Genomic DNA, 8,152 nt, shown 5'->3' on the forward strand with positions numbered 1-8,152 from the left:
AAGGTAGATAAATCCAGGAAGATGGGAAGGAACCAGTGCAAAAAGGCTGAAATCAACAAAAACCAGAACACCTCTTCTCCAAGGGATCACAGCTACTTACCAGCAAGGGAACAAAACTGGATGGAGAATGAGTTTGACGAATTGACAGAAGCAGGCTTCAGAAGATGGGTAATAAAATTCTCTGAGCTAAAGGCACATGTTCTAAACCAATGCAAATAAACAAAAAACCTTGAAATAAGGTTAGATGAAATGCTAACTAGAATAACTGCTTAGAGAAGAACATGAATGACTTGATGGAGCTGAAAAACACAGCATAAGAACTTCACGAAGCATAAACAAGTTTCAGTAGCCGAATCCATCAAGCAGAAGAAAGAATATCAGAAATTTAAGATCAACTCAATGAAATAAAATGAGAAGGCAAGATTAGAATTAAACCAAGTTGGAGAACACCCTTCAGGATATTATCCAGGAGAACTTTCCCAACCGAGCAAGGCAGGCCAACGTTCAAATCTAGGAGATACAGAGAACACCACAAAGAAATTCCTCAAGGAAAACAACTCCAAGGCACATAATCGTCAGATTCACCAGTGTTGAAATGAAGCGGAAAATGCTAAGGGCAGCCAGAGAGAAAGGTCGGGTTACCCACAAAGGGAAGCCCATCAGACTCACAGCAGATCTCTCAGCAGAAACCCTACAAGCCAGGGGAGACTGGGGGCCAATATTCAATATCCTTAAAGAAAAGAACTTTCAAACTAGAATTTCATATCCAGTCAAACTAAGCTTTTTAAATGAAGGAGAAATAAAATCCTTTAAGGACAAGTAATTGCTGAGAGATTCTGTCCCTACCAGACCAGCCTTACAAGAGCTCCTGAAGGAAGCACTAAACATGGAAAGGAACAACTAGGACCAGCCACTGCAAAAACATGCCAAATGGTAAAGACCATTGACACAATGAAAAAACTGAATCAACTAACTGGCAAAACAACCAGCTGGTATAAAAATGGCAGGATCAAATTCACACATAACAATATTAACCTTAAATGTAAATGGGCTAAATGCCCCAATCAAAAGACACAGACCGGCATATTGGATAAAGAGTCAAGACCCATTGGTGTGCTGTAGTCAAGAGACCCATCTCATGTGCAAAGATACACATAGGTTCAAAATAAAGGGATGGAGGAAGATTTACTAAGCAAATGGAGAGAACACACACACACACACACACACACACACACACACGCACACAGGGTTGCAATCCTAGTCTCTGATAAAGCAGATTTTAAACCAACAAAGCGCAAAAGAGACAAATAAAGGTATTACATAAGGGATCAATGCAACAAGAGCTAACTATTCTAAATATATATACACCCAACACAGAAGCATCCGGATACGTAAAGCAAGTTCTTAATGACCTACAAAGAGACTTAGACTCCCACACAATAATAGTGGGAGACTTTAACACTCCACTGTCAATATTAGACAGATCAATGAGACAGAAATGTCAATCTTAGACAGATCAATGCGACAGAAAATTAGCAAGAATATCCAGGACTTGAACTCAGATCTGGACCAAGTGGACCTCATAAACATTTACAGAACTCTCCACCCTAATCCACATAATATACGTTGGTCTCAGTACCACATAGTATTTACTCTAAAACTGACCACATAATTGGAAGTAAATCACTCCTCAGCAAATGCAGAAGAACAGAAATCATAACAAGAAGTCTCTAGATCACAAGGCAATCAAATTAGAACCCAGGATTAAGAAACTCACTCAAAACCACACAACTACATGGAAACTGAACAACTTGCTCCTGGATTATCCAACTATTGGATAAATAATGAAATGAAGGCAGAAATAATGATGTTCTTCAAAACCAATGAGAATGAAGACACAACGTACCAGAATCTCTGGGACACATTTAAAGCAGTGTCTAGAGGGAAATTTATAGCACTAAATGCCTACATGAGAAGCAAAGAAAATTGACACCCTCTCATCACAATTAAAAGAACTAGAGGAGCAAGATCAAACAAATTCAAAAGCTAGCAGAAGACAAGAAATATCTAAGATCAGAGCAGATCTGAAGGTGATGGAGACACAAAAAACCCTTCAAAAAAATCAATGAATCCAAGAGCTGTTTTTTTTTTTTTTTTTTTGAAAGAGCAACAAAATAGACTGCTAGCCAGACTAATAAAAAAGAAAAGAGAGAGGAATCCAACTGATGCAACAAAAAATGATACAGGGGATGGCACCACCAATTGCACAGAAATACAAACTACCATCAGAGATTACTACAAACACCTCTATCCACATAAACAAGTAAATCTAGAAGAAATGGATAAATTCCTGGACACTTACACCTACCCAAGACTAAGTTGAATCCCTGAATAGACCAATAACAAGGTCTGAAGTTCAGACGGCAATTAATAGCCTACCAACCAAAAAAACAAACAAACAAACAAACAAACAAAACCAAAAAAACACCAGGGCCAGAGGGGTTCACAGCCAAATTCTACCGGACATACAAAGTGGAGCTGGTACCATTCCTTCCGAAACTATTCCAAACAATACAAAAAGAGGGAATCTTCCTCAACTTATTTTGCTAAACCAGTATCATCCTGATACCAAAACCTGGCAGAGATACAACTAAAAAAGAAAATTTCAGGCCAACATCTATGATGAACATTGATGCAAAAATCTTCAATAAAATGCTGGCAAACCGAATCCAACAGCACATCAAAAAGCTTATCCATCATGATCAAGTTTGCTTTATCCCAGGGATGTAAGGCTGGTTCAACATATGCAAATCTATAAACGTAATCCATCACATAAACAGAACTAAAGACAAAAACCACATGATTACCTCAATAGATGCAGAAAAAGTGTTCAACAAAATTCAACAGCCCTTTATGCTAAAAACTCTCAATAAACTAGGCATCAGTGGAATATATCTTAAAATAATAAAAGCTATTTATGACAAACCCACAGCCAATATCATACTGAATGGACAAAAACTAGAAGCATTCCCTTTGAAAACTGGCACTAGACAAGGGTGCCATCTCTCACAAGTCCTATTCAACACAGTACTGAAAATTCTGACCAGAGCAATCAGGCAAGAAAAAGAAATTAGGTTATTCAATTAGGAAAAGAGGAAGTCAAATTGTCTCTATTTGCAGATGATGTGATTGTATATGTGGAAATCCCATTATCTCAGCCCAAAATCTCCTTAAAATGATAAGCAACTTCAGCAAAGTCTCAGGATACAAAATCAATGTGAAAAATCACAAGTATTCCTACACACCAGTAACAGACAAACAGAGAGCCAAATCATGAGTGAACTCTCATTCACAATTGCTACAAAGAGAATAAAATACCTAAGAATACAACAAGGGATATAAAGGACCTCTTCAAGGAGAACTACAAACCATTGCTCAAGGAAATAAGAGAGGACACAAACAAATTGAAACAAGACATGCTCATGGTTAGGAAGAATCAATATGGTAAAAATGGCCATACTGCCCAAAGTAATTTATAGATTCAATGCTATCCCCATCAAGCTATCATTGACCTTCACAGAATTGGGAAAAACAACTTAAACTTCATATGGAACCAAAAAAGAGCCCACATAGCCAAGACAATCCTAAGCCAAAAAAACAAAGCTGGAGGCCTTATGATATCTGACTTCAAACTATACTACAAGGCTGCAGTAATCAAAACAGCATGGTACTAGTACCAAAACAGAGATATGTAGACCAATGGAACAAAACAGAGGCTTCAGAAATAATACCACACATCTACAACCATCTGATCTTTGACAAACCTGATGAAAACAAGCAATGGGGAAAGGATTCCCTATTTAATAAATGGTGTTGGGAAAACTGGCTAGCAATGTACAGAAAGCCGAAACTGGACCCCTTCCTTACACCTTATACAAAATTAACTCCAGATGGATTAAATATTTTAACATAAGACCGAACACCCTAAAAACCCTAGAAGAAAACCTAGGCAATACCATTCAGGACATAGGCATAGGCAAGGACTTCATGACTAAAGCACCATAAGCAATGGCAACAAAAGCCAAAATAGACAAATGGGGTCTAATTAAACTCCAGAGCTTCTGCACAGCAAAAGAAACAATCATTAGACTGAACCATGCAACCAACAGAATGGAAAAAAAATTTGCAATCTACCCATCTGACAAAGGGTTAATATCCAGAATCTACAAAGAACATAAACAAATTGACTAGAAAAAAAAACAAGCAACACCATCAAAAAGTGGGCAAAGGACATTAACAGACACTTCTCAAAAGAAGACATTTATGCAGCCAACAAACATTTGAAAAAATGTTCATCATCACTCGTCATTAGAGAAATGCTAATCAAAACTACATGAGACACCATATCACACCAGTTAGAATGGCAATCATTAAAAAAATCTGGAGACAACACATGCTGGAGAGGATGCAGAGAAATAGAAATGCTTTTACACTGTTGGTGGGAGTGTAAATTAGTTCAACCATTGTGGAAGACAGTGTGGCAATTCCTCAAGGACCTAGAAATAGAAATTCCTTTGACCCAGCAATCCCATTACTGGGTATATACCCAAAGGATTATAAATCATTCTGTTATAAAGACACATGCACATGTATGTTCATTGTGGCACTGTTTACAATAGCAAAGACTTGGAACTAACCCAAATGCCCATCAATAATAGACTGGAAAAAGAAAATGTGGCACATATACACCATGGAATACTGTGCAGCCATAAAAAAGGATGAGTTTATGTGCTTTGCAGGGACATGGATGAAGCTGGAAACCATCATTCTCAGCAAACTGACGCAAGAACAGAAAACCAAACATTGCATGTTCTCACTCATAAGTGGGTGTTGAAAATGAGAACACATGGACCCAGGGAGGGGAACATCACACACTGGGGCCTGTTGCGGGGTGGGAGAGCTAGGGGAGGGTTAGCAGGGGTAGGGGAATTGGGGAGAGATCGCATAAGGAGAAATACCTAATGCAGGTGATGGGGGGGTGGATACAGCAAACCACCCTGGCATGTGTATACCTATACAACAATCCGGCATGATCTGCACATGTACCCCAGAACTTATAGTTTAAAAAAACTGGTAAATTAACTTTTTTGGTATGTAAAATATGTCGCAATAAAGAGAAGAGAAAATTAAAATCTTAAATATTTAACCCTGTTCAAAATCAGAGTATAAGAACCAGTGCATGCTCATTAGTATACAGATGAGTATTTTTTTTTTAAAGAGCCACTGCATTAGTCAAACAAAAGTATAGCATTTGTACATGAGTACAAGTTGTTGGCTATCCAGCTGCACCTGGAATTTCTTGGTCACAACTTTTCTTCACTGGAGACAGAACAAGTGCATCCTGATTCCAAAAGTTCTATTTAAGTCAAGGAAACACGTGTGACTTATCTTACACTACTTTTTCCCAAAAGAATTAATGAAGGAAATTGTCACTACAGGATGTGCAATTGCTAAGAAAAACTCAGAAATAAAGATTAGCAAAAAAATATGAGAGGTTAGTCGATGAGGTCCTTAGAGAGAAATAATAAACAAAGTTTAGAAACCAACTTCCTTAGCTTTATTCTTTTAGATTAACCTGTTCAAAGTAAGTTCTACCCAAGCTAATGCGGAAGGGGAGTTCTGTGCTTCCTTGAAGATTTCAGTGAAACTTTGTTTTCAATTCTAGCAAAATCTCTGAAAATCGAACAACTAGTTGGCCTTAAGGAACAGCTCTTTGATTTTATTTCCCATTATGAGAAAAAGTATAAAGTAGGTATATAAGCTCTTACCTTGTGTTGACTGCACACAGTAGGGTTTGAGGTAGAAAATGCGGAGAAGGAGCTCTGAGTGTTCACATCATGGTTATCTAGTGAGGAAGATGTTCCAGCTTTTTACCTACAAAAACACATACACATTAGCTGTCTGAGTTCCTGCTAGAGTTGGTATAAGCAGAACACATTTATCCAGGGATATGATGTGGTTGGATGTGACTGCCAACAATGCTTAGGTGGCCTAATTTATTATGCACATCCTTTACTGGGAACTCCTTTTCAGTGGTAGTCAATGGACTATAAGTATCACTTGCTGTGAAATGCAGATTGTTGTTATAGATGCTTTGCCACATCCCAGAGTTAATTTCCAGTTCTCCTTTAGCACCGTTCCCAACTTTTTATATCTTTGTTGTATTCTTTTCTTCTGAAATACCCCATCTCCTTCTCTTGTTGATTTTAAATTAAAAAAAAAATACTCTGGTATCATTAAAGAGGCTCCTCCTAGCTCTAAGATTCATGAGCATATTAAAACAAAATCTATTGAAATGAATCTTTTCACTGAGCCAGTATCTAAACCAGAAAAAGAACAAATTTTTCTGAACTAAGTAAAAATGAATTTTCAAGAAAGTGTCCCAAAATTTTAATAAAAAAGTAAACTTTTTTATATTATATCGGGAAAAAAATGATTACTTAAGGAGATTGATAAATGTCTGATGCTTTATTCAGGCCACTCAAGCTATTTTTGGTGACTGTCAAAACCATAAAATGTCTGTTTAATCGCCAAATGTCTTTTTGTACTTTCCTTTTCCACTTTTGTAGTCCCTAATTGTAGCACAGAATGAGTTGCAAAATAGAAAGGAACTTACTGTATCAGAATTTGCCTACAAGTCATTACTAATAAACATAGCCATTCTTTATCAATTTCATCAAATGTTTTAAAATAATTTACAGGTCTCTAACAATCTCATTTTTAATAAATAAAGTATTAAACAGCACATTAAACTCATCCACATTTGGAAAATGTGCTTCATGCTATGTTCCATTCTCTGAAATCAGATATCCTGGGGTTATTGACAATTGACAAATTATTCTACCCTTTTTGATTTTTAACTGAGCTCAGTTTATAATGTACAACATTAAAAACAGATTACATGCTTGACATAGGAATGTAGTTTAAGAATATTATGATACATCCAAAAAAATGGAATATTACAAAGGCATTATAAGGTATTCTATAAATCTATAGTAAAATATACATATGTTTATGAAATATTTCAAAGTGAAACAATCAGGTTATGAAATACATATGATAAATATAATTTGAAAAGAAAACATATGTTGTGTATACATGGAGGTGTGGAAATTTAGAAGAAGTAGTTTAAAAAACACTAGGTAAGTGCAGTCATCATTCAGTAGCATTATGGGGATAGTTTCTTCTTTTACTTATTTATATTTTCTAATTTTTATGATGAACATTAAATACTTGTGTAATCAAAACAAATATCTAGAACTTATAAACTTTCACATCAGATTCTTGGACACAAGAAAATACAGTAATTGGAGAGCAAAATCTATCTAAGTGCAGAAAACCGTATTTTCAATCTGTAAGTTTTATGCATGTGCCGATATCACGATAATGGTTTTTTTTACATAACTAATCATAAAACCAAGCATGAGGCATAACAAACACTTAGGGTAATAGCTAAGGTACTTTAATGGTAAGTCCAGAAGGGGCACATAAGAGTACCCCTTCTTCAGTTTTCTAAGTAGTTGCACAAAAATTGTCACAGAATAGTACCTGTGAGTTACCTTTTCTCTCTCAGTGACTCAGGAAGCTATCTGCTGATTCAAAGGCACACTCCTACCTTGAAATACATACTTACAAAGAAACATGTAATAGAAACACTAGTGCAGTGCTTCCCCATAAGCCAGGCACTATCTAAATGCTTTACATGTAAAACCCATTCAATCATCTCAATATTATGATGTCATATTACTATTATCCCCATTTTCCAGATGAGGAAACTCATGCAAATAGGGGTTAAGCAATTTATTAAAATACTTAGGGCTCGTCGGTGGCAGAGAAATATCCAGATCTAGGCAGCCAGGATCTATATATATTTTTAACCACTATGTTATACTAATTCTCAAAAGAAAGTTAATAGAATATTAACAGAAAATAAAATTTGTGTGTGTGTGTGTGCCTGTGTGTGTGTGTGTGTGCACGCATATATATATATATATATATATATATATATATATATATATATGTTTTTGTTTTTGTTTTTGTTTTTTGAGACAGGTCTTACTCTGTCGTCCAGACCTTCGTGCAGTGGCACTAT

The 8,152-nt window shown here is 36.2% G+C and overlaps 1 long non-coding RNA gene across 1 annotated transcript in view; it reads right to left on the reverse strand.

Moving 5' to 3' along the window:
* The window catches only part of LOC141582836 (uncharacterized), a 452,087-nt gene extending 446,164 nt beyond the window's left edge, over window positions 1-5,923 (reverse strand). The window contains exon 1 of the long non-coding RNA XR_012515751.1: window positions 5,829-5,923. This is a non-coding gene — a long non-coding RNA (uncharacterized LOC141582836). The remainder of the gene's footprint in view (window positions 1-5,828) is intronic.
* Between the last annotated feature and the right edge of the window lie 2,229 nt (window positions 5,924-8,152).

This window comes from Saimiri boliviensis, chromosome 2, assembly GCF_048565385.1.
Source record: "Saimiri boliviensis isolate mSaiBol1 chromosome 2, mSaiBol1.pri, whole genome shotgun sequence".
NCBI classification, from domain to species: Eukaryota; Metazoa; Chordata; class Mammalia; order Primates; family Cebidae; genus Saimiri; species Saimiri boliviensis.